This window comes from Ursus maritimus, unplaced genomic scaffold, assembly GCF_017311325.1.
Source record: "Ursus maritimus isolate PB19 unplaced genomic scaffold, ASM1731132v1 scaffold_20, whole genome shotgun sequence".
NCBI classification, from domain to species: Eukaryota; Metazoa; Chordata; class Mammalia; order Carnivora; family Ursidae; genus Ursus; species Ursus maritimus.
In genome coordinates, this window is record NW_024424453.1 from 12,138,846 (window position 1) to 12,148,868 (window position 10,023).

At 43.5% G+C, this 10,023-nt stretch overlaps 1 long non-coding RNA gene across 2 annotated transcripts in view; it reads right to left on the reverse strand.

The window, feature by feature from the left end:
• Positions 1-1,105: 1,105 nt before the first annotated feature.
• The window catches only part of LOC121104255, a 57,474-nt gene continuing 48,556 nt past the window's right edge, over positions 1,106-10,023 (reverse strand). Inside the window, exons 3-4 of one of the 2 annotated variants that reach the window (XR_005836536.1) lie at positions 7,089-7,206; positions 1,106-2,001 (exon numbers count right to left, since the gene is read on the reverse strand). This is a non-coding gene — a long non-coding RNA (uncharacterized LOC121104255). Of the gene's footprint in view, positions 2,002-6,670; positions 6,792-7,088; positions 7,207-10,023 lie in introns of those variants that run through there. The other variant, XR_005836537.1, reaches the window with a different exon arrangement.

Here is a 10,023-nt window from a genome sequence, read left to right on the forward strand (position 1 = left end):
GGGCTCAATTCCAGGACCCCGGGATCATGACCTGAGCTGAAGTCAGACGCTCAACCAACTCTGCCACCCAGGTGCCCAAGAATGAACATTCTATTAGCTCTGTCCGACGATGTGCTGAGAACAGGAAGCTGTGTGTGTTGAGTTCCCAGGCACTGGAGGTGTAACAGCCAAGACCAAGAAGGGGTGTGGCACAGGGGCACCTAAGATCCCTCCCAACCCTGATTCATCATGGGAACCACATACAGAATACGTGTATGTACATTATTCATAGAAGTCAAGGGGAAAATGCACAGATCCTCACTAGAACCGGGATTTCATATGCTGTTTTTTCATCCCTGGCTCTGTCCTGACTTGCGCTATGGGCATTTGTGGGAGGGATTTAATGCCTCAGTGCTTGTTATTCATTTGTAAATGCAAAGGTAGGCCCCTGGTGTCGCAGTCGCTGGGAGGGAGACCTGACCTAGTCTTGGCTTTGTCACCAGGGACACTGTGGACCAGTCATCTGATCTGTGCAGGTCTCAAGTTTTCTCACAGGTAAAACAAGTTAGATTAGGAAAACTCTGAGGTCCTTCCTGCTTTGAGCGTCTACAGTAAAACCATATCTCAAGGTTGTCAATTAAAAAGCAATAGGTGAATACGATGACACTTTGACTAATGAAGTACAAGACTACTGTTTTCTAGTCAACCATTCTCATATAGTAATAACGCCAAGAGATGTGATCGCCTTTCCTGTCCGGCCTCAGGAAACAGTTTAAATGCCAATAGGCAAGCAGGAAAAAAAAACCAAACAAGCGTATTTCCAGATTATTAACATCTGTTAGTGGTAACTATCAACTTGCTTCTACTAGCAAGAGAGGTTTTCAGATATTCATTCACTCAGCAACAATTTATTGAGCACCTATGAAGGCTGAAACCCTGGGGTGCCAAATCCTGAGGATAAAATGGTAAATCACAAAGGAAATACACATTCTTTTTTTTTTTTTTTAAAGAGTTTATTTATTTATTTGACACAGAGAGAGACAGCCAGCGAGAGAGGGAACACAAGCAGGGGGAGTGGGAGAGGAAGAAGCAGGCTCCCAGCAGAGGAGCCCGATATGGGGCTCGATCCCAGGACTCCAAGATCAGGCCCTGAGCCGAAGGCAGACACTTAACAACTGAGCCACCCAGGTGCCCCAGAAATACACATTCTTCACTTGAAAGGTTCACCATCTAGTAGAAAAGACCAACACGTGATAGGCAAAAATAATAAGTCAGTTTACTGAAGCACAAACTAAGATTCGGGAAGATGTGTATGGCTTGTTGTGTGCACTCCGAAAGAGAAAGCCGGGGTGCCGAGCTTTTCTCCTCCCAGTACTAGAAATAAAGAAAGCTCAGCACACTGAGTCATCAAGGCTTAGTATTCACTGCAGTAATACCTTCCTTCATGTGGTGCAGGATGGGCACAATGCACAATTAGCCGTCACAACTTGTTACAGGAACAGATCCATTATCCATGAGGTTAATCCACTTTGAGCATGATAAGGCACGAAGAGGTGAGACACCCTGAGACTTCCCTCCACGCCATTCAAATACAGTCCAGAGCCCCACAGCCAACCATCTCGTGCGCTGTTTGAACAAGACATACTCCTGCCCATGATTAATACTGCTTTAGTGTTTAGTTTAGAGAATCAGATAAACAAATAACAGTTTCTGCTTTCCTTTCCTCCTGTTCTTCTCTCCCAGTCCCCTCTCCCAGCCGGGACAGGGTCTCTGTTCTTCTTGTGGCTGGGTAAAGGAGTTTTAGACAAACATTGAAAGGCTCCCTTATTTGAAGATTTCAGCTCAGGACTGATGTCTTCTGTCCCCAGAGGACACTTGGACCATGAATTGCCTCATTGTTTTCAGAGGAGAGCAATTCAGTGAGGAGTGTGGGTGTCTGAGAGACTGCAGTTCTGTACAGTCACCCTGACCGTGATGCTGGCCCCAAGAAAAAGGGTTGGCTTGCCATCTAGTTCAGCCAGGCTGCGAAAAACGCAAAAACAAAGCAGGCATTTCACATGTGCAAAAGGTCACTTGTAAAAAGCCCTCATGGAATTCAGATTCATTTAGATTTGATCTTTTTTTTTAATTCGGACACCAGTATTCTAAACCATTTACTCTCAAATAAGTTAGGCGGTAGGAGACTCTTCAAAAACCATCCTTTTATCATGACAGAGTCAAGGCAGTTCTAAACTATCTACTGAAGACACATGTATTTATTCTACTTATACCAACTTTGTTTCCGAAATTATTTTAAGTGGCCAGGCTCCCAGTACAAAGTCTACCCTAATTACAAACTCAGAGCAGGCTCAGTTTCTATCTGGGAACCTTACCCTACTTTGAATTTTGTTTCACTTGCTGACATGACGATGAGGTGGAAGCCGCGGGCGGTGCCAGAAGGGCCGCCATCACGGCCATAAACGAGCAGGACTGACTGGGCACGTCAGCCGGCCCGACGCTTCAGCAGCTGCCCGCTCGAAGGCTGGCTGGCAAACACGCTTGGCACAAAGCTGGAGCGCCAACAGCACAGTTGGGGTTAAAGCGGCACCCCCGCAAGCCCTCAGATTACTCAAGCAGGGAAGCCAAACAGAAAGACAAACCCAATGTTTGTCCGGATTTTGCTCTGGCTACACTCAGTGACACGCTCTCTACATACTCAGCCTACTTCAGCACTCTCCGTCGTGGGGCTTTGTGAATGCCGGGAAAATTCTGTCTTTTATAAGAGCTTGCGTTCTTATCCACGGCAGGCATTTTAAGCCACATGGACAAATGTCAATACCAGCCAGGTATTTTTGAATAAGTAGCTACTCGCAGTGTATGTTGTCCCACTCCCTCCTCTCTTCATTTTCCTTCAATCTGAAAAGGTCTTCTGGTAATAGCACCCCACCAAAATTCCTATCAAATTTGTCAATGTTCATTCTAGAAAGCTGTAATACTTGATTTCTCAAAAGGCTGGACGATTTGATGACTCCCTCCTTTTCCAAATTCTCTTTCCTTGGCCTCTCTGCTTTCCATCTACTCATTTTGGCCTTTTCTTCTCAGAGCCCTTTCTTAAGTGTGCTATTTCCTCGGGTCTTGATTTCAGGACTCTTCTAGTTTTATATTTTCTTCCTAGGCCATCACATCTGTTCCCAGTGCTTTAGTCCCCAAGAACATGGGATGGTTTCAACAAGCACTTCCAACTCAGTTCTTCTTACTGAGCGCAAGTCCTATGTAGTCCATCGTTTCCTGGAAATAAGCACATAGATAACACCCCCGCCCCCCCGACTCCTCAAAATGAATATTTCCAATACTCTTTCTCTCTTCCCCATCCCCAACTTGCTGCCCTTCTTTGTCATCCCCTATTCCTTTAAATGGTGCATCACTTCCCGGAGGGAGGAATTGGGGGGTCGGGGAGTCATCATCGATTTGTCTGTTTCCATCACTCTCCTATCTCATCCACCACCAGATCTTGTTGAGTTTGCTTTCTTAATGTCTCCCGAATCTGTCTCTTCTTCTTTTTGTCCCTGCCATCAGCTGTCACCTGAACTGCGGATCTCCTGTAGCCACTCAGGACCTCCTACAATCTAAAACATTTTCCAGCCAGATCATTGGTTTTAATAAGCATCTAACTTAAAACTGACAAATGGCTTCCCACCGCTCTTGGGATTAATTCCAAAATCCTAAACCTACCCCTAAGGTCCAATGCTGGCCTCTCTCCAGTCCTATTTCGGGCTACAACTATTCATTAGCTGTGATGAGGCAATTGGTTTCTCTTGTATGGTCTTTCCAGTCTCAAGGCCTCTCACATGCTATTTTCTCTTTGGCAGAGAGAGCTTTACTCTTTTATGTCCTTCTAGTTTCAAACTCAGTTGTGCTCCCCTTGCCCAGTGCTCTGTCAGCTCTACACATCCCCCCCTCATAACACTCCTTTTATTTTATTCTAACAGAATAACTTTTTTTTTTTGACAACTGTTTTCCACCAATGCACTGTAATTCAGTAACAGTGGGATCTAATTTATCTTAACATCCCCAAGTAACTGAGAACACAGTACAGCCTCCATAAATATTATTGAGAAAATAAATTAGTGAATTTTATATGCATTTTTGTGAAATTATGAGTATACTTACAAACAATTTTTAAATGCTTTACAGAATTTTTGGTTAGAAAATAAAATGTACCTTTGCATTTATTCATAGAAAGAAATACTAGCATTTGTGTGTTGGTTGATATTCAAAGAAGAAAATAATAGGGTCATGTTTCTATCATTCCGTCAATATAGAAGCCATCTGTTCTCCGTAAAAAAACTTTTTGTGGAAAGGAAAAACTAAACCCAAATGAGTTGTGGTAAGATAAAATTTAAAAATTTTATGTCAGTTTTTTTTCCATTCCCCAAATTATTCACGTTGCTGCACATCTCTGTTGGACGTGGCGGGGGGGAGAGAATGGCACACGTCAGCGGCAATACATGGCAAGTCGAGGCCAGTGCTTAGAGCTACTGCGGAAGGCAGCATGTGGACAGAGGCGAGAGAGGACAAAAGAACAATAGGCAGACATACCCCTACCCTCAGCCCTGCTCCTATGAAGCTCCTCTCCTCATCCAGGGACTACTCCGGGAGAAGGAAGGGTGAACCTTGGAGAAGAGAGCCGCTCTGCCTGGGAGGTCAAGCTTCAGCTGGCTAGGTGATACCCTTAACTGACTATACAATTACCTGAAAGAGGCTGTTGTTTATGGTTGGTTGGTTGGGTGGGTGGGTGGTGGTGGTTGTTTTTTAAAGATGTATTTATTTGGGGTGCCTGGGTGGCACAGCGGTTAAGCGTCTGCCTTCGGCTCAGGGCATGATCCCAGCGTTCTGGGATCGAGCCCCACATCAGGCTCCTCCGCTATGAGCCTGCTTCTTCCTCTCCCACTCCCCCTGCTTGTGTTCCCTCTCTTGCTGGCTGTCTCTATCTCTGTCGAATAAATAAATAAAAATCTTTAAAAAAAATAAAGATGTATTTATTTATTTTAGAGAGAGAGCACAAGTGGGAGGGGCAGAGGGAGAGGGAGAGAGAATCTCAAGCAGACTCCAGGCTGTGTGCGGAGCCCCACACGGGGCTTAATCTCACAACCATGAGATCACGACCTGAGCTGGACACTCAACCGACTGTGCTACCCAGGCGGCCCTAGAGGCTGTTGTAAACAGAGACTGAGTCACCCCCAAGTGTAGATAGTGGATGTCATCACAGAGCAGCAATAAGGACTTGTGAACAAGTCAGGTTTGTTATTGGGGAAGTAAAAGAACTCTAGATTTCTGGTCATCTGAGTCATGGTTTATAAGTGTAAATCTAATGAAGAGAGAAGTCGAGTCTTTGATACAATATTTAGGAGATTGCCTTGCTCATCTGGGTGAGCTGAATATAAAAGCTAGATCTCAGCCCCCAAATTGACTCAAGAAAGAAAGTCTCATTTTTAGATGTGAATTCTTATCCTTTCCAAGCTACTATGCTAGTGAAAACACGAAAAGAACAATCAGGGGTCACAAAGAACCTCCAGTAAAAAAGAACTGCGAGTTTTCCTATCTTGATAGAAGGCATTTTTGTTTCTCCATCTTCCTTCTTTTCCGCCCCTCCTGCATCTCCCTCCCTACCTCCCCGCCTCCACTTTAAGCTATCTCTCACTTTTAAAACATGAATAAAAATGAAATATGAAAAAAATTGAAGTTTCAATCTTTTGATATTCTCTTCTAGCCTCAAGTGAGCTATTTTTAAAAATGCTGACTGGCATATGCAATCAAGAACTGGGAAAGGAAAGTCTTAAGATAAAATATGAATGATAATATATACAATGTAATTTAATAATAATTTTTCTCCTTGTCCACAGAGAGCTAAAGGATATAATTTGGGGTGCCTGGGTGGCTCAGTCACTTAAGCATCTGCCTTCCGCTCAGGTCATGATCCCAGGGTCCTGGGATGGAGTCCCACATTGGGCTCCCTGTTCAGCGGGGAGCCTGCTTCTCCCTCTCCCTCTGCCTGCTGCTCCCCCTGCTTGTACTCTCTCTCTCTGTGTCAAATAAATAGATGGAATCTCTAAAAAAATATAAATAAAAAATAATAAATAAATAAATAAAGGATATAATTTGTTTTGTCAATATTTAACATAACTTAATTAGAACTATTGGTAATAAACCAATAGCAGCATACTGATAAATATCACTCTGTTGCACTAAGCTCAGAGTTGAAAGTAAAATTCTTGCAACTGGTATTCTTGATTAAACTTTCTTAACAAGCTAACTTTACCACACCATTAGTAAAGGACTATCCCACTCACTAGATGTACTAGCTTTTCCAGCGCAGTCTGTGACCTTAGGGTTTATGAAACATTCTTGTCAAGTTTCCTGACGACTTCCAGGAGGATCCATAAACAATAAAACGTCGATACAAATACGTAAGAAAAACTGAATGCAATTCTGACCACCTTGTCCAGGAAAGACACGCATTACTATGGAGCATCATTTGTACTGGTATATTCCATGCCATTGTTTGGGTGTGCCTGTACAAATATGTAATTACGTAACTGTGACCTGCACATCTTCGAGGACAAGCCCATGTAAAGCCCCTCAGCGTCCACTGAGCAACACGAACAGACTGGAGAAAATGCAGTGGGCCTCTGATGCATCTAGCATGTGAGAGCAACAGCTGTGATGCGGCTCCTTGACAATTCAACCAGCAGGCCTGCCCAGTGGAGTCCTCTGTGGCGGAACTCTCCAACGGGGGACCACGGAGAAGGAGAATCACAAGCGAGGCTGGGATACTGAGAGTCAGGATGGGTTAGGTGTGTCTGAAGTCCTAATTTTTGAAATGCAACATGCTTTTGCCCATAAGGGTGAGGACAGGAGTTATGATTCAGGGAAGTTCATAATTTCTGAAAACTAAATCATAAAGGCAAAGAAAAGTAGGATTGTATAATTGATCCTCTCTGTACTGACAGGTTTTTAATGTAGGACTCTAAAGCTTTAGGCTCATCCGTAGACAGAAGACTTAGTCCCTTGGTCACCACAACTTTCAAATAAATCTGTTTCTTCTGCAAAGCTAGATTGGGAAGGCTTACCAGAGAGTGGCTTCCTGGGCTGCTCCTAGAACCTCCACTTCCGCCAAGGCCCAGACACACAACAGGAGCGGCCGTCCTAGGCTACTTCGGCTCCTCCGCTCTGACCAGCAGCCAGAAACTGGGGGTGGAGAAAAGAATTAACATCAACAGAAACATTTCCAATTTTTACAAAATACAAGGTTCAAGCTAACCACAAATACAGGAGGGAGGTGAGGGGTCAGAAATAAGCGTTACAAATTATATCTTGCATTTGGGCCTCAGAATCACTTATCAGACATTAAGCTCTGTGAAAGCAATGGCGATGTCTGTTGCTACATTTTTTTTTTCCTCCAAAATCTAGTTTAGGGCTTGTGCACTACGAGGTAGTCAGGAAATATGTGTGAAAGAAAAGAAGGAAGGAAGAAAGACAAAGAGGTACTAGATTTTGCTGTATGGCGTAAGGACGTAAAGAGAACTTTAGAGGTTAAAGGTCGCCTTCCGGTTTATATTTCTTCAGGTAAAAAACATGACATGGATTGAATTAAAATAAGAGGCTTAGTGTAATTATTATTAGCAAGCATTAATTAAGTAATGTACAATACATGCTTACTAGCGGTCTATAAGAAGCCCTAACACAGAAGAGCCTTTACTACAATGTTTCTACCCAGAATCCTGACCTTCGTATTTCTACTGACCAACGCCATGAGGAAGGTGCTCTCTTTGGGCTCAGCAGCATTTCTGATTCTGCCTTCAGAGGGAAAGAGCTTTGAAACTTCACCTACAACTGACAGAGTGAAAGAAGATGGGAAGAAATGTGTGAAAGATCCTATCAGATGTGGTTAAAGAGGTTGAGAGTTGGAGTAAGCCTTGGAACGGCGTCATTCATTCACAGACATCTGTCACTACGAGCACTGCCTTGTGCAAACACAGGCTTTAGAGAAATGTGGACACCAATATTTATACCTAAAGATATTATGCTCTGCTAACTCCTTTACCAGCGAGCTATTTCTTACTGTAATTTCTTCAAGATATAATTGACTTTGGGACGCCTTGGTGGCTCAGTGGGGTAAGTGTCTGCCTTTGGCTCAGGTCAAGATCCCAGGGTCCCGGGATGGAACCCTGCAATGGGCTCCTTGCTCAGTGAGGAGCCTGCTTCTCCCTCTCCCTTTGCCCCTCCTCCTGCTTGTGCTTGCTCTGTCTCTGACAAATAAATAAATAAAATCTTAAAAAAAAAGATACAATTTACTTTACCAAAATGTCTATAATTCTGGTTTATATATCCACATGTTGGTACAAAACCGAATTATGTTACAGTTATCTATATTTTAATGACTGACATTTATGTTATTAAACCTTTTTTCTCTCTTAACTTGTTTTGATTACTACTTTTATGGGCAAGTATTTAAAATATATTGCAAATATAAAATTCTATCTCTAAAAATTCCAAAACAAAAAAAAATTCATCCACTTTTTCAAAGAGACTATTTTTACATGTTCAAGATAATATTATCACACTTAACAAATGTCACAATTCTCTAATATTAGCTAATATAAATCCATATGCAAATTTCCTCACTTGACATAAAAATGCTCCTTACAGACAGCTGTCTAACTTTACACCTTAAAGTTCCCACCCACATCCACACTTCCCATCACACACGTGCATTCTCGTATAGACCTTTTAGTCCCTGTCTTTCTTCAAGCAATGGAGCATAGTGATACTGGGAAGTCTGTCCCTCCCTTATCATCCTCTGCTCTGGTCACTCTCTCCCCCGACCCCACTTCCTACTCAGCCTCTCCAGGACAGCATGGAAGACGCAGGTGGTCAGTTTTACAATTAGAAACACATTTCTGAACACACTGTTCCAGAGAAGCTTTGTGCTCCAAACCCATTTGGGGACTTGGACTGCTTTAGCTATTATGACAGCTCTCAAAGAAGCACTTGTACGATTCGGAAGAAAACTTCCCTTGATTTCTGGCCATATTTTTGTACTCAAGGAAGCACACAGGAAGGACAAACAGCCCCCACTAGTACTGGCACAGATGACCAGAGCTGGGCAAGTGTCCCCAGAAAGGCTGGGCCTGCTTTCAGTCTGGAACCTCTGTATTCCCCCTCCCTCCCCATCCTAGTTTCTAGAACATACCACAGATAAAGTTGGCATGCACGAATATTTCCAGCCACTGAGAATATTAATGTGAAAGTGGGATCACACACACATGAAAAGGACATCCGAATGCACACATTTTCAGAAGCAGGTGTGAACTTTAGTTCTGAACCCCAAAGACTGTTACTGACACGACTGAGAACTCAAAACGTGATGGGTGGTGGGGACGGAGGAGAGGAGCATTTTCTCATTTTCTTTTCCCATTTACTGGAAAACGTTTTGTGGAATGACTTCATCGTGAAAAGCAGTCTTTACATTTCAAAAGTACCTGTTAGTGGCAGCGACTGCTTAATTCACAGGATGCAACCTGTAATCTTTGTCCCTTCAACAGGTAATTTGGAGCGCCCTTCTTCCAGAACCTTGTCCAGCTGCAGATTTCCCCTATTATGGGAGGCAGCGTGTTGACTGCACGGGGACAACAGGAACAGGAGGGCAGGTGAGGAGTGGTTGTGATGCAGAGGGGAACCCTTCACTGAATCAGGGCTGCGGGTCATCATTACAGGGCCAGCCCTATGGAAACATGTTCCAAACATTCTGGGTTTTCAAGTCACTGGGTTTTCTAAACAGTTCCTGAAACAACTTTTTTCAGAACTTTTTCTTCAAGGGATGCACCTTCATGTCAGCCACATTCTCCAAGGTCGCGTGCAGTCTGCGCTGTCTCAGAAGACACCGAAGGACCTTGACCAATTAGGGAACACCTCTAGCCTACAGGGCACTTTTGTGCATATTAAAAAGAAGAGTTTCCTCCGGGGAGATAAATAAGAAAAAGTGACCCCTTGGAGCAGATGCAG